Source organism: Lonchura striata, chromosome 4 (genome assembly GCF_046129695.1).
Source record: "Lonchura striata isolate bLonStr1 chromosome 4, bLonStr1.mat, whole genome shotgun sequence".
Taxonomy (NCBI): Eukaryota; Metazoa; Chordata; class Aves; order Passeriformes; family Estrildidae; genus Lonchura; species Lonchura striata.
In genome coordinates, this window is record NC_134606.1 from 18,065,062 (window position 1) to 18,090,924 (window position 25,863).

The window sequence follows — 25,863 nt, forward strand, 5'->3', positions numbered from 1 at the left end:
ATTAGCATTATCAGCTGCAAACAAAGATACACTGTCAAAGTTTAAATCACATTATTCTAATATGCTTTTTCTTTTTCCCAGTATTGTTTTCTTGCTTGTATTCCTATAATGAAAAACAAATATATTAAATTATATAGTGAAAAAGCTATCAGAAATGTTTTACCATTTCCACAGTTTCAGGCACCAGTGGTGTCAAACAAAAACACGTCCTTTCAACCAAATCTTTGCTTTCCCAACTGAAAGCAAAGTGATTGCTGGTAATACTTACAGCTTTTGTCCTACCAAGACACGTCACTGTAACTATAGGTCAGGTTTGGCAAACATGATGTTATAATGAGAAGTTTTACATACTTAAACTAACTTCCCTGTACTTCAATTATCAGAATCCCTTCTGGCATCACAACACATGCAGGAATGTAATTTAAAAATAAATATATCATCTTTTAAACATAAAAACTATTCAACTCAGACACGGCCCCTGCTCTACCAAACTCTGTGCTGAGCCAATAAACTCCATATTGTGCCTTGTATAGTGTTAAGCTTACAGAAAGTAAACTCTTAAACAAAGGACCTGAAATACATATTAATCCTAGATGCAGTTTTTACCAGTTTAAAGCTTTTACCGAAACACCCTCCAAATACATAATTTGGGATTTCAGTAGAAAATGAAGGACATTTTAGTACATACATTTGACATGGGAACTGGTAAATAAAGTACTTCAAAAGCACTGCAGACATGTAAAATAGGGCTATTGGGACCAAATGCATATGATTTGGTTTTTAAAACATCAGAAAGTTCACTGAAAGAAAAGACACTGAAAAAGGCTTTGAAAGCAGCAGCTTGGGAGTCCATGCAATTACATTATTACACTTTACTATATTTATTTCCATTCCTCCAAACAAATTCTTTTGTTTTCAAACTTGTCTAGCTGGAATACTCACAGTGATGCTCTCAACAGGCTTTTTGTTTCTTTGCTGTTTGTGTTGTGGGTTTTTTTGAAAAGAGTCTTCCACTCCCTTGTTCCTCATTTTTGCTCAGAAATTCTTGCTGATCTGGATCCAACACTTGCAGAGCATCAGTTTTTCTTTCCAGTTTGAGCACAGTTAAATGAAGTCTCCCTCTAGAAATACCTTTGTAGCTCAGCACAGCACATCAAAACTGGAGCTGGAATCCACCCCTACTTTTTGGTTGCTGAGCTTATCATAAAAATTTCAGAGAACAAAAGTAACACATGTAGAAAGTTCAGGCCCTGTCAGAAGATGGCTTACTACTTTGCTCCAAAGCAAAGCTGCACACAGTACTCACTAAAACCTCTGCAATAAAATGCACTTGTATGTACAAGCATTTAATACTAACAGCGTGTGCAGTAAACCTTTCCACAAATTTTCCTTTATTTCATGCACATCCCTATGTACCTTACAAATGGAAGGGCAGTGGTTTTAATAGGCAAGATCTCAGACAGGAATCTATCACTGATTTTTCCCAGTGTGTAAGTTAAGGCACTTCTAGGAAAACATAAAAGCACAGCTTTTGGATGACTACATGTTTAAACAGAAACTGTGACTCAACTCCCCTACAATGAGCAGAGATATCTTCAACTAGATCAGGTTGTTCAGAGCCCCATCCAACCTGACCTGGAGTATTTCCAGAGTTGGGATTTCCAGTATTGGGATCATCCCTCTCAGCAAACTGTCCCAGTGTTTTGCCACCCTCCTTGTAAAAAATACCTGGTTTACATTTAATATACCCTCTTTTAATTTAAAATCATTACCCTCTGCCCTTCTGCAGGGAAGATGAGGAGGACAGCAGCCTCCTCTGTGGTAGACAGGAATAGGAAAGGAAGGAAAGGGCAAATCCATTCCAACCTGTGAGTTTATTCCCCTTTGCTTCAGTTTCAGTTTACCCTATGTGATTTGTGAGATGGGTCAGGAGAGAGAAATAACACAGGAGAGAGACAAACAAGAGGACCACAAGAGCTGAGCCTTCCCCAGCCAAACTGGGATATATCCCTGGTCTGAGGGCTTGGCATCATTTTACATGAGCTCATCTGCAGCCCAGTTCATCTGACTCCTAACAACACTATCACCGACAGCTGTTTATGGTAAAGAGGACTGAAGTGCAACAAATGGATATTTTAACTGGCGGGCCTTATTTGCCTCTGCATCAGGAGTACATGTCTAAAATGCAGCAGATTCCACATATCTGCTAGAGGGAATAATACATACACGCCACACCAATTGCATAGTCAAAAGGAGTCCTTCCACCTCTGACTTTACAGCCTACTCACAAGATCAAGCACAAAAATCCTGCAAAGGGGATATCCTGTGGATTTGCACCATCTCTAAGGACAACAGACCACAGACCAACCAGCAGATTAAGCTCATCCATATGTAGGTTTTCCCCCACTATGGTGAATACACTATAGATACCAGCCTAAATTTAGTATGTAAACCAGATATAATTTGAAACTTTACTGTCATTCAGCCCATAGGACTGATTGAGTCAATTTCACCATGTTTACTTCTCTGAAAACCCAGCATACAAGAGAACACCCAGGAGAGAGCCAGGAACATGTACCAGGAACAAAAGGAGCTCAGCACTCTCCAGGAAGGCCTTGAGCCCAACAGGTTTCCAGTGCTATCCATCCTACTACAAGAACTCCTCAAAGATGTCTGTGTACACCACATGCCATCTCTCCAGCTAAGCAACAATTGTTATAGTCAGGGAAACAAAGGCCTAACACACACAGTGTATGTGCTAACTTTACCTCTTTTATATATATTAAATTTTACTTGAAATGGAGACATGGCAGAATAAAACCATACCAGCAGTGAGCATGTGGATTCAGGAACAGGCTTCTGTTTCTGATGTCCTGCAAAAGACATTTTCCTTTAAAACAGCAATAATTACAAGTTGTCCCTCCTTGACAACTGTCATAGAAAAATAAAACCATTAACACACTGACAAGTCAAATTGTACAGTGATGAATAAATACCTAGATAAATACGTTAATTCCAGTAGGATGCCTCCCTTCTCTCACCATTCTGAGATGATGAATAAAGAGGTAAGTAAGGAATCTCCCCAAGCTTTTCTTGTACCATTACTTCCTATGGCTTCTACCATTAATCTCTGCTCAAAACTAAGTGATTCCAGCTTTTTATTTCTCTCTATTGGATGATTTTCCACAGATCTAATTACTTCTAAGACATATTTTCATTTCTGACACACAGCTACTTTGAAGCACACATTTATGCCTAAAACTTCTGGTTTACACAATTATCAACAGAGACCGCTAAGTTCCTGCAGGAATATACCAATTAAATATAAACAACTGACAAAACAGCATTTGTACACCCTCTATTTCCTTCTCACATAGGGTATTGCTGTGTATTTCACACACAAAATTTTCAACATAAAGCCTACTCAAATGCCACCCTTCCAGCAGCAGATTTCATATTTCACAAAATGCTCTATAAATTACTTTATGTTTCAGCTATTAACAAAATCAGCAGAAATTGTCTTCCAGACTGAATAATCAGAATATGGCATGTAAGAGAAGTCAATAAAAGTCAGCACAAAGTCATAATTTAGGGTTAAAAAAGAAAAAATATGGAAAAACCTTGCTGTCATGGACTGCTGAGTATCTGCAGAACTAGAGAGGAAAGAAATGATAGTCCTCTAAACCTTCAAAGTTTACAAATTCCATCTTGCATTAAATTTAATGTTTTCAGTACAAAATAGCATTGAACATTAAGCTTTTGTGTCTGTTAAAAAGCTCTCACCCATATGGCAGCCACACTGTACCACTGAAAATGTGTGTGCTTATGAGCTAATTATCAACTCTATTTGATAACTAATTATATAACAGATTCCCCAATTTATGCATGCACACATCTATATACGCACATACATGTGTACCCCTGTATGCATACATGTATTTTTGCATATGTAAAGAAGTATGCATGGAAATACCCACTGGAATCTCCACTCCAGGTCTCACTAAAATGTCTTGAAATATTTAGCCATTACAGGCTTGGATATCCCATCACTACAAACTGCATATTTACACATTAAATAGTACAATTACAAATGGTTTATTAAGTAATTGTTCATTAGTAAGTCTTTAACCAGGAGATCTGAAATGAAAACTATTTTAAGCTAACCAACGGACAAGGATGAAATCTGTGGTTTATGAGTACTGTAGAGCAGCTCAAGGCTGCTCTGAAAATAGACACATTTCATGTGTCTTATTGAAATATTTTTTGTTCATATTCAATGCAGCAAGTCCTATGCGCAGATTAATTTGGATTTTGTCAATTTAGGCTATTTTATGCACTGTTGTTATTTATGATTTCATCTATTTATTGAATAAATAAACGCAAGTTCTACAAAGCTCATATCAGAAATCACTGAGGTTTTAATGAAGTAAACTTAGAAAATATACACTCTTTTGTTTGAAACAAAATTTAAAAACCTAAAGGCAGGAGCTATAGAACATACTGCTTCTCTATTTTCAGGAACTGTTTCTGGATTTTCAAAAATCCGTATCCATTTTCTGTGGTTCTCATGCACACAATCCCTGAGAACAATCCAAATGAAACAATCCTTCTTGATAACACATTACTGGTACACAGATGCTCTACTCAGTTTCCATTTTAGAAACCACAGTAGCATGCTTCTATTTTCTCTTCCTGAATCAACTTAGGACTCAAGACTCATAAAAACCTGACTTTTTAATTTATTCATCAGCTCAAAGAAAAAAAGCTGGTGGTAAAATAATTAATAGTTGTTATATCTGAGCCACTAAAAAAAGCTTGAATTCATGAGAACATAACACTTGAATATACCAAAAATATGATCTGAATCATACCCCTTCCCAATAGCTGTAATAGGACAGTGCACAACTACTCTTTTAAAACTTACAAGTTTAAAATAATGTACCAAAACTGGCAGTACAAGCTCATAACCCAATGTGAGTCTTTAGTGTCCTGCTTCTGGCCCATCTGGAAAGCAGGCTGGGTGAATGGAGGCTGTGCTGTGACAGCCACCTCCTTCTCTTGAAGAAACACCACCTTGTACTATCTGGTCAAACACTTGACTTTGACTGTTATTCTGCATTTCCAAGAAAACAAGCTCCTCCACTGTGTTTGGTCCTGCCATGTAACACGCAGATCTCTTCAAAAATGCAGTGAGAACTGTGCGAGTTGCAAGGCAAGTAAATGGTGACCAGCTCTTGACAGCAAAGGTTTCACCGTGACAAAAGAAAGTCAATTGCCTCTCCAAAAAAACGTTACTCCTTCAGTGCCACCAGATTTAGAAGAACCAGTAGGAATGGGTAGACATTGGCTTCAAAGGGAAATAACTTCCTTTGTGTGAAAAAGCTGCCTAATCATTTAGGGGTAAGCAGAACTCCAAATAAAAAGCAGCAGAGAAATTGCAGCATAAGGCATGTAATAATACAAGAACCAAGTTGTTACCTGATACTTTTAACACTAATGATGAAGCAATGGCTTTCATGGTATTGTTAAGGTTGGAAAAGACCACTAGGAAAGGTTAAGGTTGGAAAAGATCATTTGTGGGAACTCAAAATGTCTCTCAGACATTTTTGGAGGTTCCAGGCCATGGTCAGAAGCAGTCTGAACCCCGGCAGGCAGCTAGATTTAGCTGTGATTTCGAGTTTGAACCATGGAATAAATTACCAACTTTAAAGGTAAAACAAGCAGTCACAAAGTGTTAAATAGTATAGTAAATGTAGTCACAAAGTAGAGGGGAAAATTTTTTAGTAGTGTACAAGGGGGTTTTAGTGCATATACAGGGGAGTTTTTACTTTATACATAAAGGTCAAAAGTTCTAAGATAGAAGAAAGTAGGCTAAACCCATCCTTCTTCTTTCTTCTTCCTTACCTCCATGTTCTTAGTAATGTTAGCACTCACAAATTAATTTAGAGTAAAAAAACACTTAGCAACATAAGTAATAGGTATTAGGAAATAATTATAAACATATTATACGTAATATATCTTATAAAAGATAGCAACAGCCCTGGGCGGGGGGAGAGAAGAAGAAAACACCAAACAATCAAGGTGTCAAGAGTGTGTGCTTCTATGCCTGGGCCGCTAACTAAAGGGCCGCAGCCCAAGTACCTAATCTGTTAGATAACTAACAATAAATCGTCTTTAAACCAAACAAAACTAAGCTGCAAAGTTTTTCTTTAGAAACACAGGTTAGAAGAAAAGCTTTACCACCACACAAAACCCCAAACCAAACCCAAAATTCTCACAATCATTGAGCCTGGTAGCCCAGCACCACTGTGTTCACCCCTGTACAATATCCCCAGGTGCTACATTCCCATACCTTTAGAACACTTCCAGAGATAGTGAATACATCACTTCCCTGGACATCCTGTTCCAATGCCTGACTGTGTTTTCAGTGAAGAAATTTTTCCTAATACCCAATCTTCACTTCCTCTGGCACAACTTCAGGGGTTTTCTTCTTGTCCTAATTCTTGTTACCTGGGAAAAAAGACTGACCCTCTCCTCACTACCACCTCCTTTCAGATCATGGAGAGCAAGAAGGTCCCCCCTGAATATCCTTTTCTCCAGGCTAAACAATGCCAGCTCCCTCAACTGCCCCTTGTAGGGCTTGCACTCCAGACCCTTCACCAGCTTTCTTGCCTTTCTCTGGACTCACTCCAGCACCTCAATGTCTTTCTTTCTGTGAGGGGCCCGGAACTGAACACAGGATTTGAGGTACGGCCTCACCAGTGCTGAGTTCACAGGAACGATTATCAGAGACAACCAGAATTGTTTCAGGCCATCACGCTCCCATTGTGTCAATCAGAGACAGAACAAACTCAGATGAACTCGCCACCACTCTCTGGGCTCAGCCATCCAGCCAATTTTTTACCAGTAAACAGTGCACCCATCTAAGCTATAAGCAGCTAATTTCCCCAGGAGAATGCAGTGCAAAATTATGTCAAGACTTTACTGAAGTCCAGCTAGACAACATCCACAGCCTTTCCATTACCCATTAAGTGGGTCAGCCTGCAACAGAGGGAGACCAGGCTGGTCAAGCAGAACTTGCCTGTCATGAACTCATGGCTGGGCCTGATCCTGGGGCTGTCCTCCAGTGTTCAGTGATAGCACTTCCCATACAAAGTGAGCAAGATACATATCACAAAAATAAATTGCTAAAGAAACAGATGAATATAATTGTTGTGTTATGGCTAGTAACAGCATTCTAGCTGCAAGGTAAAAAAGTTATTTTGAGGTGGGCAAGAAAAGGGATGCATACCTCATAGAAATTAGCTGCCAAAGAGTGTCTAAATGGAAGAATTATCAATCCAGATCATGATGTGGCCGTTTCTAATGAGAAAGGCAGGATGCAAAAATAACATCTCAGTACAACTATTAAGCTGGAATAGATGCTGTTTACTGTATTAATGTTGCCTTTACTGGTGTAAAAAAACAAAACCAGAATTGTAATAGCCATCGTGCTTCCATCTTTTCAATTACAGGGATAGAACAATCTCAGATTCCAAACTAACTACAAATCAAAATTGTGTTATGTTATCTACTGAGACACAAATGGAAAATAAATACTGTTAACTGTCACTTTCCATTAGGTAACAGAAATTCAATTACATTTTAAACAAGCCTCCATGTCAACAGAATAAATCTGTTTCATAAATGAGCAGGTAACCATTTTTTATTCTAACTTCCCAAAGGGAAAAAATCAATTTTAATCACAATTGTTCATTTTTTCCATATTAATGTTTTGAAGCAAAGTTCATCATCTGACCTAATAAATACCATTGTATAGCACTAAGGTTTAGGAAAAAGGGTCGAGTAAAGGTGTTATGAAGAATTATTAAATTCATCTGCTGATACATTGTACAGTTTTGGCAGTGAAGGCTCATGTTGCCCAACTGACCTACGGACCACCAGCTTTCCTAGCCTGCTGATTGCATCAGAAGATCAGAAACCCAAGTAAGCATCACTAACTACTGCAACAATCAAGAGTTTATAACAATGTACCAGCCACCATAAAAAGCAATGCATTTTATCAGGATGATTACACTTCAAGAAATTGAGACAAGTAGTAAAGAAGTTTTTTGAAAAGAAAGGGCCCCACTCTCCTCTCAGATATAAACAAAAATATATGTAGGTGGGATGACTTTCTTCAGAAATACAGGACTTTTGTGGATTCAAGAGCACATTCTCATTTGAGACACCACCAGGGTAGGGACAGTAAAATGAAGAAATCTGAAATTGGCACCTATATTTGAAATTCCTTTGTAAATCTTTATACCAGATCTTGGAACTATCCCATTATACTTGCACGAGAGCCCCAGCTTGTCAGAAGCCTGCCCTGAAGCAAAGCAGCAGGCAGATTTGTCATCAGAGTCTTGAGCACCAGACCTTCTCTCTTTCTAAACACAAGAGGCTAAAAAAACTGGCTTGATATAAAGAGCAAGAGCACTGTGACTTCAAATTCACATCTTGTCCTCTGTATGTAGACAAGAAGAACAAAGCCCTCATTGCTTGATGTGGGAAAATACTGGCCCTGCACCCGCCTTTGACTGGGAAGAGAAGCCAGAACTACAATTGAAATGTGTTTGGCAGCCATGGGTGTCCACAAACTGCATCAGCTGCAACAGAGACAACAAACATCCTCAGCTACCCGACTGCCAACTGGCTAAGTGTCACATTAGGTTAAAGGAAGAATGAAAATACTCTCAATGCCATAAACTTATTTCATTCTATGGAAACCCATTGCGGAACTCACAGAAGTCATAAAATACATGTTTCTTGTAACACAGCACACTAGTTCGGGAAGTAAGATTTAGCCATTAAGAAGCAGTGGTCAAAATGTAATTAAATTGGATCCCTCTCAGAGTCATCACATCAACAGACAATGCATTAAACTTGAAGTATGAGAGGGGCTTTTTTTCCTAAATGAGAAAATTAGGTAAAGCCTAAAGGGGAGAGTTAGGAAACTAAAATCCATAGAAATCTACAAAAAAGTATCTTATTAAAGGAGGCTTTTTTTTTTTCCTAAATATATATATATGTGTATATATATGTGTGCATGTGTGCATATATATATATATATATTTATAGATACATAAAAAGTAAAAAATCAAAACAAAAGAGTATGTCTAAATAATAAATCGCCCCAAAAAACCCAAACAAAAAAAACAATTTAACAACAACAAAAATAAAATAAAAACAAAAAATCCAAACCAAAAAAACCTAAAAAACTAACAAGAAGAAAAGCCATAGATAAACCCAAATGTCACCATACTGAGTGTAAAAACAGATTACAAGAGTGAACAGAGTCCCCATAACAGTCTATTACATCATATTAATAAGCTTCTGGAAGTACAGCTTCCAGCAGGACTGCTATTCCTATTAAGCCATGTGAGTATCAACAGTTGAGTTAAACAAAGCAATTGGCCAGGAAGCTAAAATTTTTCTTGGAATCGCTATCCATCAAAATTAATAATACCTGGAATGGACAACTCTCCATCACATTGCTGTTGTCAGGGACAGAATGATTAAAGAGGGTGCAATTTGACAAATTCTACTGTCTACTACTCCGTTCAGGACAAAGAGCCTTCCTCAGTTTCAAACCCGCTTGGAAATTTGACCCCACTTATAGCCCATCTGTCATCATATGATTCTCACAGCAGAAAAAGAGACAGTATTTGAAGGTCAAGCGGAAGAAAAAGATCCTATTTTGAATGTTCTAATATCATGTGCTCCACACACTGTATGAGGTTTGGATTAGCATTTTTATAATTTCTAAGAATTTAAGAGAAGCTGGGCTGGTTCAGAACCAGGCTGTGCTCTCACCTGTTTTCAGCTGTGTTCTCAGTGTCTAGACTCCAAAGAAGCCAGAAATGGGCATGAATATATGACACCACCTCCTTTTTGAAGTCCTTGTCTCACCTTGGCTATTTCTAGTTGATGGAATATTCTGTTCTTGATGTTTTTTGCCTATTTTGTTACTCTCAACAGTTCTCTCTTCCTATTATTTGCTCAGTACAACCTTGAACCATCATAAACCTTTCATGCCCAAGAACTCACCAGGTTTTCACAATACATGTTTCCTAAACAGTATCTTAAGCTTAGCTATTTCCAGACCCAAAGGTGGGCTGTGAAACACTGCAGAGTTCTGAAAGGAGCAAGGATCAAGAGAGTAGAGCTAACACAGCTGCATTATTGTATTTCCAGCCTTGAGGATGAACTTGCACTTCATCCACATTAATTAGAGGTACACAAGTTTTACTCTTTAACCAGAAAGAGTATTGGTTATTATCTACCACAGAAGTTACGAGTCACAAAACATAGAGTGTAACAGAATTCCTTATTTCACCAGGAGGAAGAGAACCCAGGCCATGAGAACCCATCCATACCAGTCTGAGTGAAGAAAAAAGTGAGCAAAGGAACATTAAACAGACTCTCTAGAAACTTCATATTTATTTACTTAGAAAGCTTGGACATGCAGTCTTGAAAGTAAAATATTCTGGAGGGGTTGGGAAGGTCTCCAAGGGAATTCAGTCCACCTAAGATTATGTTCTGATCTCAAAGGCAACTTACTTCATTGGGGACACCTTGGAGACCAGCCCTTGGTAGCTACTGTGCATCTCTGAGTATTCAGTGTGATCCAGTCGTTTATAGGTGGATTCCTGCCACATTCTGAAAGACTAACTAAATGACTGGAAATAGGAACAAAGAGGAAAAAATAACCAGTGCATGAAGAAAGCATGTCCAAATGATCAATACTATGAAAGGCACAGTTATTCATATTTACTAATAACTGAAAGCTGACATGCTGTAAGTAATAAGAATGTGAAATGTGCTGACTACAGAGAACTATTTAGGGTAGTCAAGATTACAAAGGATTGTGAGGAACTCCAGAAGGACCTTTAAAAAACTAGGTAATTGGACAACCTGACAGCAGATGAAATTCACAGTGAAAAAAGTGCAGAGTAGGATACACTAGAAGGAACAAATTTAAAGCCACTTGTACATACTGATGGGTTCTGAATTAGTTATAACCTCTCAGGAAAAAAGATGCAAGATTCATCACAGGCACTTCAATGAAGACATTTGCTCAATACACATGAGGGGTCAAAAAAAGTGAACAGGATGCCATGATGTATTGAGAAGGGAATACAGAATATGAAAAATATTAATATACTGCCATTTATATTGCCATCACTGCAAATTAATGACATATACTCCCCTTGAATACATTACCTCTGTCAAGAGGACATTAAAAAATAGTCCAAAGGACATCAAGGATAAACACCCTCCTGTATCACAGGAAAAGAGGGTTTCTAAAACAGCTGAAAAAGAAAGTTTCTTTGCAGACCAATTATTCCACCGTCATTCATATCAGTCTAGATCCTCTGAAAAAGTGCAGAACACCTAACAACAGAAACAAGATACCAGGCCAGGAAGACCTTGACCTTTGTTCAGAGAACAGTGCCTACACTTTTAATTTGAATCTTTAAAAATAATGACCTGTTTTTCAAAGAACACAGCAACAGAGGCACGTGATTTAGTGACCATGACCACAGGTAAGGCTGAGGTACTCCATGAGTTCTTTCATCCAGTCTTCACCAGAAAGGTCTTCCAGGCCTCAGCACTGAGAGGCAGAGCTGGAGAAAGAGATGCCCAGCAGTGGAAGATGACTGACTCAGGTATCTCAGGAGAACTCAGCCATAGGTGTTCATGAGACCTGGCAGGCTGCATCCAAGGCCGCTCACTTGCAAGGGGCGCCTCGAAAGGAGAAAGACAGGCCCCCAAGAAGGCAGAAGGCAAATCTGGCACCTGTCTTCAGACAGAAATAGGAACCTCCTAAAATTCAACAAGAACAAAAGCCCTGTCCTGCACTTGGGAAGGAATATACAATACAGGCAGGGCTTTGCTGGGAAGCAGGCCAGTGGAAAGTCTTGGTGCGTATGGAGCTGAGCATGAGCCAGCAGCATGCACTGGCAGCAAAGGCCAGCAGTTTCCTCGGCTGTGTGAGCAGGACTACAGCCAGCAGAGAGAAGGGAGGACTGCCCTGCACAGTATTCGTCAGGCCACATCCAGAATACCACCAACTCCACTCTCAAATACAAGAAACACATCAACAAACCGAGGCAAATTTCACCAGAGGGTTTCAAGATTGGCTGGGGACTGGAGCACCAGACCTGTGGGAAGAGACTGAAGGAACAAGGCATGTTTTGCCTGGAAAACAGATGGCTTCAAGGGTACCTAACAGTCCCCTAGCACCTGTGAGGAAGGTCACTGAAGAGATGAAGTTGGGGTCTCTATGGCAGAGCATGATGGCACAGAAGACAATGGACCTAAGGTAAAATAAGAGTGGTTCAGACAGGATATTGAGTAAAACCTTTCCCTATAAGGACAGCCCACCAGTGGAATGAGCCGGCCTTAAAGGTTGTTCAGTTTGTTCAGACACTTTGAAGATTCAACTGGGTCAGTGCCTGAGCAACCTGGTCTGACCTGGCCACACTGTATGAGGTTGGACAAGAGATCTCTTGAAGACTGTTTCAGACCAATTTATCCTATGATTCCCTAAGTATCACCACCACCAGAGGTGCTCAGAAAGGATGTAGATGTGGCATTTGGGACACTTGGTTTAGTGATGAATATGGCAGTGCTGGGTATTTTCCAACCTTAAGTATTTAAGGATTCTAACAAGTTATTTTTTCTGTCATAATTACAACATGGTGAAGGAGCTCATTTATAGTATCCAAGTACCTGGAAATCCAAGGAAATTACATTTCTACATAGCACCTTATGAATTTCAAACTAAGCAGCAAGCAGATCTCTGGACAGGCTATTTCTCCTCAAGTTTCTATCTGTTCTCTTCCATCTACTTCAGTTTTATATGGCCCCCATTAACCACAGCATCTCAACATCATCTTTTTTACTGCATTTCAGAACCATGATTATCTTTATAATGAAGAAATTAGAAAATTCACTTCCATGTGTTATTGATTGCTGTTTCTCACTTTTCTTGCTGTGGGTCATTAAGTTCTCCATTGTCAAAAGCTTGTACCTTGAACATGTTCACAACAAAGGCTCGTTCATAAATTGGAAATTTTGATATATAGTCAAATAACACTCTAAATTACAAGACACAGAGTAGAAAAACTATGGAATCCAGAAAACTCAAAATTTCATTCACACATTTTCCTTATTTTATATTACTCTGAGGCACTAATCTGTATTAGTGATCGCTTAAGGACTAAATGTCATCTTTAATTTTTGATTTCTTTAGCACTTTAATGGTTTTCACATTTCATCATACACATCATGACATTGTAAAATAATGGTTTTTTAACACATTCTCTTTTTTAAAAAAACTTATATTACTAGAAATAAAACACTGTTCCACAGAGTACCTCAGCAGGAAACCTTTTTCCCCTATTTTACCTTCATTCCTATAATTCATCTGTATTCAAATTTCTGAACTTCCTACCCATATCAAACACAACTAAAATTTATGATACAATATAAAAATGTGGATTTGCTTTGACCTGCAGAAGTAGCGACCCAGCAACAATGAAGATGTGCATGTGCTGTTTCCTAGAAAACAACACTTTACTGGCACTAAAACTGGTTTTGTCACCTACTTTCTTCTCTGCCTTTCCTGCCTTATCAGAGTAATTCATAAATGAAAGAAAACCTGGCTTACACACACTGTGCATGACCAGTTTGAGATGGGGTTCCAAATCCCCTTAGGCACAAGCCTTATTTTTAAAAGTATTCAGAACTTAAGTTTTTATTCTTGAATGTTTCTGTTGCATGTACTTGACTCAAAAGTACCTGAGGATCAGCCTGAATACAAGGGATGTCCTGCACAACCTGTCCTGTCCTCACTCCCATTTCTGTTGTATCACTTCCTAAGAAAATGTCCTTCATTTTGAAAGGCTGAAATAATCCTTACCTCTTTATCCTTTTTATTCATTTTGTTCATTTTCTTCTCTATCTTTCATTGCTCACTCTTTCTTCAATTCTATTTTTTTATTTACAATTCTCATTTTAAATACTTTTCCAACTTCTCTTTCCTAAAAACATCAACAGAAAGTAATGTAATCAACAATGACACACAAAGAAATATCAGTCTTTTTCTGGAAATAGTGTGCCAGATATCCTGGCAGGTAAAATTCCACTACATTGCAATTGATTTACTTAACGAAGGTTTTCTCAACTGGCAAGACATCTAAAAACATTATATTTGCATTAGGAGTTGGGTTTTTCAAAAAGAAATTTGATATTGAAAAATATTGCAAGGGCCAGGGAGTTCACTCTGCAGATCAATCTAGATTGAGAACAAAATCTGACAGAAATTATGTAAAATTTCTAAATGTGAGAGGACGCATATGGGGAAGGGACATTTTCAGCTGACAGTAAAATGGTAACACTACTGACAAAACAAGAGGCAGAAAAGACCAAAAGAAGTACCAAGGATGGGAACCAATGTAATCAAACAGGTATCATCAAAGACTTTGAGGAGCAAGACTTTTGAATTAAAAAGTCACTAGATTAAAAGTCACTTGACTTTTACTTGATTTGTCAAACTACTACTCCTTTTGAATCTGTTTCCCAATACACAACACCACTCTGCAACGATGAGCACAGTGATTCCTCAAGGATTTGACTGTTCTGATATGCATAACCCCAGGCTAATTTTCCATATGGGTGATACTATTATTTTCCCAATGTAAATCTAGAGCTAATTTAAAATAAGGAATAATTTTTGTTAAGATTACTAAACCCATAGAATACCAAGCTTGAAGTTCTTAACAATCCTAGTACAAATTGAAGTGCTGCTGAATAAATCAATTAAATGCACAAGCACACAAATATGCTAGATATACACATACATACACCTTTATGCATACTGATTGTGAGAATGACACACCGAAACTGATTTCAAATAATTAAATCTAGAGTTCATGAAAGATCAAATTCAGATCTATTAATATCTTTATTCAAAATAGATAGTTTCCACAAATTTTTAAGTATGACAAATTTAATCAACAGAAGTAGGCAAATAACCAATTTTCATTATAACAACAAAAAACATTAGGAAAAGGAAGTCTCTTCTTCAGCCATAAATTGTTTTTAGGTTAAATATGAAATACTATTTGAAAAATTCTGATAATGAAAAAGCCAAAAACTGAAGATGATACAGTCTGTTTGGCCTATACTATACTTCTATTTTTAGCAATTGTCAAAAAGCCTGTAAGTGATCAAAACCAAAACACTCCAGCACTGAAAAATTTTAGATATTTTATTTGGAAATCTTCTAAGGTAAACGTTTCCCTAGCTCTTCTGGAACTCCAGATGGATAATAAAACCCTAGTATAAGGCTTAGCCTTTCTGTGTCACCTAGTCAACCTCTTGATTAGAAGAAAAGTTGCATCCAAAAAAATGTCAGCAAGAGTTAATCAACAATCTAGTAAGATTTACTCGTATTAAAAAATACTGACTTTTGTCCAGTTACAGCTGTGAAAAACAGAAATTTAAACCACAATTACCTCTGTCCACTGGTACAGTTAAGATCTGTACCAGGCTTAGTTAAGATATTTCTTTCTACACTAAAACTAGAGGACATAGAGCTGATAATAGCATTTACAGGGGGGTTTCTACTGCTGAGTTGTTAAGGTTTCCTTAGGTTTGTACAGTTCTCTATCTTGAGACCTGGACTCATTTCAGTCCTACATACTCAACCAGACAGAGTAAAAGAAGAAACATGATCCATTTAAGCACCCACACAATGCATTTGGTCAAATCCTGCAACCAGAACATATAGAAGTGGTTTTGCATAGTACTAATGCCACAAAAGTAAAAAAAATGTATTTTCCTCCAGTTAAAGTGAGGGAAAAAATTACTTAGAAAACACTTCACGATACTGAAACCTGGTTGATATCATAGTTATGACAAGCAGACCTGAAATAGTCAAATCTCCCATCTTAAAGAAGCTCCTGATTAATTTGGGAAGATGAACACTCATGTCTCTTCCAAGCGGTTTTTGCCATACTCATCAGTTATTTTTCTTTACTACACCTTAAAGATAAATACTCTGTGCATTTCTATCAACTACTATGATTCTAAAAGTTTTACTCTTTTTGATACATTAATTGGCTATCATGAAAAATGGAGCAGAAAATATTATTCATAGAAATGTTGCTCTGCTGTGCATTGCAACTTCAGAGCACTTCACAGGCTTTCCTTACCCTCCACAGCATTCCTGTCAAGCAGATAAATACTGGTTGCCCCATTCTCAGGCAGAAGAGGAGGAACAAAAGAAATAAAGACTTGAACTGCCAAAAATTTCATTAAATGAGATGTTGCAGTGACCAGTTAACATAGTACCTTCCAGACAGAGATTGTACACAGCTACACAAATCCACCCAGCACTTTTTTCAACATCTAAGGTTGGCTCTGCAGGTTAGCAAACCATTACCAGCATCTTGGTTTAGGTCAGCTAACAGAATACAACAACATTAAAACTTGAAGACCATCTTGTCCCTAATCCTGAGTAGTGGCCATTATGTCATTTGTTCTGTAGAGCAAAAGATGTAAATGACCTCAGACATTCTAGTTAATTATTTATGCACAAGGAGTAGTATCATGATTGGAAATTATGCAGAACAGATTAAATGGACCACATTTTATTATGGAAGAAAATTACAAGCAAGATTTCCAAAACATGGTTATCTAAAAATAGTCTTTCAATTCCTTACTGAGACACTGGACTTTCCAAACTGCCGAGTATGCAGAGGTTTTCCAAATTAAACACCAAAGAAGAAATTCAGGACTTTTTTCCGCCATTCTCTTCTATGAAAAGCTGCCCTAAGTAATGCTGTGAGGTAAGAAAAACTGGGTAATGAAAGCAAAAGATCTCAAAAAATAAGCATTGACATGAACAATTAATCTGCCTTAAAAAACTTGACTGTAAAGACATTGGTTATATAATCTGGGATGTTGAAAAACATGAATTTGTGTTGGGCCATGTGCTGTACAACATAGTTTAATTTACTCTGTCACAAAGAGTATAATTTACTTGAATTACAGTTGATGGCAGAAGATGCCAGTTCTCATTAACTACACAAAGAATTCAACAGCAGATATTACTTGATGCTCATGTATTTCCGTAGGAAAGCTCTTAGCCACCTGGTGCTAGGAGTCAGAATTTGTCAACTGAAGGTGCTCATGCAAAAATGTATTAGTGACTAATCACCTGAGACCAGCTAGGGTTAATTTAGCAGAACAATTTCTAATCTCCACTTCGTTCTTCTCTCAGTGGTAAATGGACCAGTAGAGACAGAAGAGTAAAAACATGCTCCTGCTTCCTGAAAAATAATATCCTTTTTACTAGGTCCATCTATCACAACGTTTTACCTTCCAAGACCATTATGAATGCCACATCAGTCAAGGAACCACCCTTTGAATGTAAGACAGCATTTCAGCCAAATGCAGCAAATTTTGGAGAGGCAAACAGTCAAGTAGGGGAATGGGAGATTTAATGAGGAGGTAAAGCACAAGGGTGAGAAGCGAGAATCACAAGGGAGAATCCATAGAACAGCAGTCATGTTTTAATAGCCATTATGGGGTAACAGGCCTGTTGTAAGAATAGCTTGCAGGATGAGCAAAGAGCAAGGCAGCAGAATGTAAGAAAAAATGGCTTGATGGGGAAAATAAATGCCACTGAGAAGTGTTCAAAGAAATTAGTCTTTACAGGGACTGTCTGGACCATTGTAGTACCATGTTTTGAGCTGCAACTTAGCTCCTCCTGGAAGAGCAGATGAGCTGCTTCTGAGAAGCAGCAAGAAAAAAAATCTATAAAATGGGCAAGAAAAGGGGAGCAAATGCTAGGAAAAGATGAGGAGTTAATTTTCCTCCTCAAAAAAACTGATGGGAGATATATACTACTTTAAAAGGTATAAGACACAGGCTAGATTGAAGAATCCCATAGGAATATCCATTGCATCTTCTCTAGTGCTGATCAAAAGCACTTGGGGACATGGCAATGCTAAGTTAATGGTTGGACTCAAGGATCTTAGAGGTCTTTACCAGCCTTAATAACTCCAAGTGACTTCAAGTCCTGAGCCTGAAGCTGAAGAGAATGGCAATAGCCTAAGAGTATATGAACCTTTAAAAGAGATTTGCCTAAAACACAAGGGAGAAAACTGTTCTAGATACAAGGCTTTTAAATTCACACAGATTACAGAATTATCCAAAGAAATGTCCCTGTTCTACAAGGGCTGTAGGTAGCTTTCCCATCTTGATTCCAGTGTCATGAGTTGTGATTCTTTGCTTTCTGATAATTGGATTTCAGAGAAGAGATAGACTACAAGCATGTGTATTCTGAAATGTGTTTAAGCACATAAGAAACTACCTCAATCAGGGACAACCAGGTACATGAAGAGAAAAAAATCTGGTTGTAGCCACAAGGGTTCTGATGATATTAAAAGAACACCACCACCACTAACTTGAAATGGTAGCCCCCTTGGGCATTTCACTGGGTCTTGTTTTTAAAGGATTTTGCTACCCAGTAATTTCCAAAATGTAAATCCATATTAGTGTATTGTCTTCTTAATGCTTCTTCCATCCAGTCACTGAAAAACAAAGCACATTATTAAAATGAACCACACAAGTAAAAATTAAAAGGGCCTATAGGGTTCTCCTGAAAGTCAAAGCTGGGCTAAGCTCCCTCCTCGGCAGAAATTCATCTTGCTTACCAATTCCTTTATTTATAATTAAAGCAGCTTCCTTATTACACCTTTTCTAAGCATGGCTATAGCTTAACCATGCAAGAATTACCTTTTAAAAATCACTTCTTTCACCATTTGGCCTGTTTTTTGTTGTTGCTGTTGTTTTAAGAAATTCCCTCATGATGTAGAAGAAATGCTTTTAATCCAAAGAATCCTTTTTAAGGGACAAACTAATTGAAAGGAGAAGAGAAGGAGAGGCATCATAACAGCTTCTGTTTGTATTCTAAATGTGAAATACAATTTCTAATATGCTTTCCACTAATTAAAGTTCTAATATCATACAGACATATCCAATGTCTTCTTCATGAGCCCACCAACAAAACTTTCTGCACTACCACCTTCCTAAGAAACAATGCAAAAACGTGTTCCTTCCTAAGGGACAGACATTTTATCGCAAGAAAAGTAATCTCTGAAAAGCCTCCATTTTGTATTTCATTAAAATGGGAAGAGAAGCAATAATACTTAAACTGCACATGTCCCACAGCAGTAACCACAGGGACATTCATTCTTTTGGAAAAACAAGAGGTACAATTGTTTTGTTGGAGTATTTTAACAAAACATCTGGTAAGTTTAGCCAAACAACTCTGAATCGAAATCCAAGGTTCTGAATATACCTCCCATAAAGACTGACTGAATACCATAGAAATGGAGATACCAAAGGCAATTCAACTTTGTGCAGAGCATTGTTACAAGGCAGATGTAGCATTTTCATCCCACTGCAACCTCCAGTGTAGTAAAGCAATGTATACCCAATGCTATGAATAGTAAACAATTGCTATAATGCATGGCTCCAGTGTTATGTGCTGATACTTCTTTGCTTTTGGCATCTGCTTTGGCTTTTAGAAGTCCCCTTAGAGTATCACTGTACCTTTTCCAACCTTGTCCATCTTTTCCAAGGGTACTAATGCTCCAATGCCCAAGCTGACCTCTGAAGCTGCACCAAGACAGAAGTAGCAGTAGTTGTAATGGAACACAGGAAAAGGTGCTAGGACTCTGTTTGGAAGGGAGAGTGGCAGCTGCATATCTCCTTTAAAATCACTTAGGCTATGGCAGAGCACTTTCAAACTGTGCTGTTCCTTCTCTTCTGGCAAAAATAGGCAGAACAAAAGGCATTTAATATGATCAGTTACACAAACCCCTACTATTCCCACCCTGCATACTGTCTTGCACTACTTTTCAAATCAATATACTTCTATTACTACTCATAATTTGTGCTACCATTATACTTGGGTCAGTAAAAGTACCATGAAACCCTAAAAAGTATTTTTTTCTTCACTGTCGCATGAAGCACAGCAGAGGCAGCATTCAGGTGATATACAGGCTCTGTTCAGGCTCTCTGAAAAAGAGGCATTTGCCCCATAGAAGACACATTTCCTTTAGGAGAATATTCTAGGAGAGTACTCTAGGAAAAGGTTCTAGTTTCTAAAATCAATTCTGTTATAAGAGCAAGAAGACAAAGAAGTTTTACATTTCATTTACAAGTCAGTCTACAAGTCTCCACCCCAGAATGAGTTCAGGTCCCTCAATTCCTCTGCAGAAACACAGCCCAAATAATGTGCTGCCTTCCCTGGGAGACTGCTTCTGGAAGTTTGCTAGATATGGCCTTAATATGGCACCATACCTTTCTGGTGAGAACTACCTGTATCTGACATTCACTGTGAAGAACCATCTTGTTTACAGATGTTTTTATAGCATATATTTTCTCTATTTTTCTCAAAGTCATGATATCATGTGATATCACTGCCAGGCTATGACTGTGCAACACAATTTTACTTTTTTAATTTTGTATTTGCACAGCAGATCAATTCTGAATAATTTACTTTGTCTGCTGTAAGTGTAAATACAGCATTAGGGCTAACAAGACAGCATGAGTCAAGATTATTGTCCCAAAGCAGGCAGTCCAGTCCAATGTAAGGCCCAAATCTACATGTTTGACATCTGCATGTGCAAGACACAGGACCACCCACCATCCAAAAGCATACATGTAATTTTTGACATGACTGGAGCTAGCATCACTACATGAAAAAGCTGATCCCAGAATTCCCCAGAGAAATGACAAAGATAGTGACTGAAAAGATGTCTAACAGAGACTGTGGAGAAGTAGAGACAAGTGGTGCTGCATGACAAAATCAAGGAAATTGTCTTTACCTGGCTTTGCCAAGATGCCTCAGCTCTGAGCTAAAAAGGATGAGCACATTCAGTCTTGGCTCTCTTCTGACAAGCTTGATAATTAGTGTCCACTGATTAGCATGCATATAATGACATGTTTTTACACTGGTATCAAACTGACTATATTCCTGTTACTTACAGCATACTTTAAAATATCGTAACTCTTTCATGTATTTGAAAACAAATGAGGGAACTATGGTGTTTATCATAGATGTGCAGTATCTAACCTGTCAATCTGGAAGTCCTTCCTGTGGCAAGTCAGGAATGTGAAATAAATGGGCAAAGGAACAGGTTTAGAGCAAAATTTACATATTCATCCTGCATCCTGTTCACAGTAGCAGTATAAGCAGGTTTGAGCAGCACTGAAATATGCCTCCTTACACCCATTTACCCCAGCCTCTCCTACCATATATGATTCTTTTACTTCAATTTAAACAAGATGAGCACAGATCATACTGGTAGTAGACCCATGGCTTGCTTTCCAAAAGATACTCCAAGATATGCAAAAAAAAGCCAAGCCAGTCCATTTGGGCACGTAAACCTGTAACACAAACACGAGCCCTCAAGAGTTCCACTCCCTAAAGGTTAATTTAATCATAAGCCTAAGTAGTTTTCTAAATTGAGGCCTATGCTGCTTCTTAAAAATCTGAGACATCCTAGGATCCTAAAACAAATTAGTATCTTTCACTTCAGTTGATTTCATGCTGCTAAAAATTCCCTTCAACCACCAATGAACTAATGCATTAGGATGTGTGCTACCATACCAACAAAAATGCACCACCATTTCCTTTTTAATGGCATATCAAATATTTTGCTTTGTGTAGACATCAAGATTTACAAGGGGCTTTTTTTTTAGTTACATTAATAGTAATAGTGCTAAAATCTTAAGAACTAAGTAGCATGATATTTAATTATCCTTCCATAATTACACTGATTAAATACAGCGTAAGGGACCATAAAGATAGATAAAACATTATGGCTAAAAAACTTCTCAAAAATGACCATAAAATTATTATTAAGCCTGAGGTGAGAAAATTAATATCACAAGCATGATTTTATAGGTTTTTTTAATATCACTTCCCCTTCTTAGACTATCTCATCTGCAGTGGCAGCAGAATTTCCTCCCAGCAGTAATGGAAATGAGAACTAACTATAAAAAATTTTGTGACTTGAAAGGGAGGTCAGTTTAGACCTCCATACCAAGAGAGAGTATTTGTGAACTTGATGCTTCAGGCAGATGCCAAAAAAAAAATATTAAAACACCTCTGAGCTCCAAGCACACTGGCTTATACTTGGGTAATATTTGTTTCCCTCATTTTCTTTTCCTTTCTCATCATTTACAAACACTCTGTATGTGCAACAAACAGCACAATGTAACAGTCACATCTATTTTCTGAGTAATGATCTAAAAAGAGAGATCTAAGGTTTTTTATACTGGATGAAAAATACTATTATAAGGTTTAAAGAATCCCAAGAAAAATTCTGACCAAGATCTAACATTAAGGCAAAGGACTAATATTAGAAATCTGCAACGATTTCAAAAACAGAAAAGATCAGATTAAAAGATTTGGATTGAGCACAAGAAAAGTAAAACAGATTTTTCTGACCTGCGTATGGGATAAATAATTTCAAGTAATAATTTTACTGATTCTTTGAATTATATGTTTAATTAATTTTATTACACATAATTACCAAAATGTTATCATAATTATCTGACACATTTCAAGAAATATGGTCTCATTTTACTTAATTATATGATTAATTAACTATGGTAAGTAATTGCTAAACTTCAACAAAATTACATTTCTCCTTTTCTTTCAAAATTCAGAAATCATCCACAAGTGCTCCTGCCTGTGACTGCTTCCCACAAACAGCGTTGTGGTCATGAAACATACATTTGTTCTGCAGGAATGAAGTCTGAAACCTCCTACTTCTATGCTCTTTTACTGTGTTATATTCACTGACTCACTCTCAGGTCTTAAAAATAGCTACAAATGTTTTTCCATAATGGTTGGCTTTGATACAGGCATGCCTGGCTGTCTTAAGAACCATCATGCTCCCTGGAAAGTCTGTTATTACATTTCCCAGCCCACTGCCTTGGTTCTGATGCCTGCAGTGCATCAAAAACTTGCCCCTGAAGAGACAGGAGTGGTGCAGCCCCTGACCTGGACCTCAGGTGAAAAGCAGGAACAGCCCTAGTGCACCACTCTAGTGCAGCCCTAGTGCACCACTCTAGTGCAGCCCTAGTGCACCACTCTAGTGCAGCCCTAGTGCACCACTCTAGTGCAGCCCTAGTGCATCACTGTAGTGCAGCCCTAGTGCACCACTCTAGTGCAGCCCTAGTGCATCACTCTAGTGCAGCCCTAGTGCATCACTCTAGTGCAGCCCTAGTGCATCACTCTAGTGCAGCCCTAGTGCACCACTCTAGTGCAGCCCTAGTGCATCACTCTAGTGCAGCCCTAGTGCATCACTTTCCCGTGCATGTGGGTTGGCAGAAAGCATCCATATGAGGCCATGGAGCAGGAATGAATTGAAGACAACCTGCAATCTCTCAAATTCTTCCTAAGGGCCAAACCAGGCACCAGATGAGTCACAAAACTGGCACATCAGCGTCTCTGCTGTGCATCACCACTCCTGCAGCTGCCCTTATCTGAGCCAACGTGCGACATTCAGGATGTGCACACGAAGAGAGCTCACAATTGCATCATAGAGAAGAAGTACTAAATCCTATTAATCCAAAAGAAAAATCTAGATGAAAAAGGAGTAACGGGATATACTGTATCATGGGCCCTGGTAGATATAAATATACATCTGAGGAGCTGTACATCCCAACCAAAGCCAGCCAATGAAGAATAACACAGAAGGAATTTCTTGTAATCCAAGAACTAGCTAACAATATTCCACAGATAGGTAATTTGTAACACTAAAAAGAGCCTTAACTTGTGATATTTTAATACAAATTGATTGCCTGTATTTCTGACGTGTTAGGATAATTATTTTACAAAATCATTTCATCTCAACTGAAAATGCGTTAACACATCCAGACTTCAATCAACAAAATGTATTCCTGCATTTTGACAGAAGTAGCGAGTCAGTTATTAAACAGAGCTTTCCTATTTTTTACTAGTTTTATGCCACTATTTAATACCAGGCGCACAATCTCTGGATTTGAGCTGCATGCTAGACATTCCTAATCCAACTAGTGCCGCCAAGAATCGAAGCAAAGACTGTCTAATGCAGCAGGATCTTATTATAAGTCAGTCCCAAATGACACTGAAAAAAAATCAATCTTTTTTATTTTAATCCCCATTTTTCCCCTAAATAACAAACTCTGATTCTTTTACAAACTGATGAGGTGCCTATTCTGCAGGCTGTGGGCTGACTGGTGAGCAAAATAAGGAAATGCGCATGAGAAGCCAAAGTGCCTGGCTGGCTATGAAGCAAAACAGAAACTAAAGGCTGTCTACATCAGTGTCTTGCCAGGTCAGTCATACAGACTGCTCTGTGTTAAATGTTTCCCTGTGCAAAACTGCCTATCAGCATTTTACTTGGATATCCAACACAATTGTTTTTATGCATTCTTAGAATTAAGGACACATATCCCAACTTCCTTGATGGATGACTTCTAATAAGGCTCTTAACAAAACCTACAGAAAAAAAATATTTTGATGATAAAGGATAAATTATGGAAGTCAATATAATTGTCAACCTTGTAGCAGCCATGGCTAAATTTCAAAAAACTGGAAAACAATCTACTTCACCACAGACCAAGTACAGAAAAAGAGACAGATTGTTTACACAGCATATTAATCAAGAGTTTTTCACTTATCCTCAAACTGGATTAGCCTGTGGCATCCATGGACGCCTGTCCTCTCCCATACCTAGAACCCCCTACTCTCATGATCGGGTATCAGGGAATCTTTTTCCTATTCCTCCTCCTTCAGAATGATCAAATTCAGAAAAGCCATCACATGCAGTCCTCTGGAAATGGCTTCATAGTGCAAAAGTGATCTTTTTTTCCAAAATTCAGAGATTGCAGAAGTGATTTAGAATTACATCTGCCTTGCCAAATGAGTGCTGTGGATCTTGAACAGCTCAAAAGCTCTTGGGAAGGTGGAATTATTAACAGTTAACACCTTGGCCATAACTGTCTCTCAAATACAGAATTCTTTCTCACTGCAGCGTATCTGAGTTAGCAGCAAACATCACAAGCCTCTCCTTACATCTCTCCCCATTCTGCCTGTATAGTGAAAAGCAAACTAGTTATCAGGAACCTTTTCCTGTTTGTATTAAGAAATCTAATGGCTATACTGCTCTTTGAGAATGTGGGAGATCTCAGGCACATGTGATGATATTGATGTCAATATACTAAAGGGTATCAGCCCAGGAAAAAGGGGGACCCAGTAATGGAGAAGGGGAAGGCTGCATTCATTTATGCATTAGGACCTCAGTTCAATCACGTATTCTCCAAACAGTTATACTGTTTCTATATTTTATTTACAAAGCTGGACTGAAGACTCTGCAGTCAATTTCATCATACCACTGCTCCTATTTTAATACTTATTCTTTTCTTAGTAAGTAAATGATACTGCTGGATTTATTTCTGTTATGTTTGGGAATTGTCATTTTTGGTATTTTGTGTTAGTATCTAGACATGTTCTATCAGGCAGCATTTTCTGACAAGCATATTGCAAAGTATTACCCATTTGAAAATATGCATACAAAACTAAGAAGGAGTAGTGAAGGCGTGATTATACCCGAGTTCACATCCATATCCACACACAGTACCATGATCTTCAGGAGAGCAAGAGGTACACATCCACCAATTTAACTTGTAGCTGAAGTTCACACATCATCTTTCCCTAAAAGGGGAAAGGCTTCTCCTGGA

General features: G+C 38.1%; 1 protein-coding gene across 1 annotated transcript in view; it reads right to left on the bottom strand.

The window, feature by feature from the left end:
- PPARGC1A (PPARG coactivator 1 alpha) overlaps nt 1-25,863 on the bottom strand; it is a 362,006-nt gene that overhangs the window by 276,074 nt on the left and 60,069 nt on the right. The window lies entirely within an intron of this gene.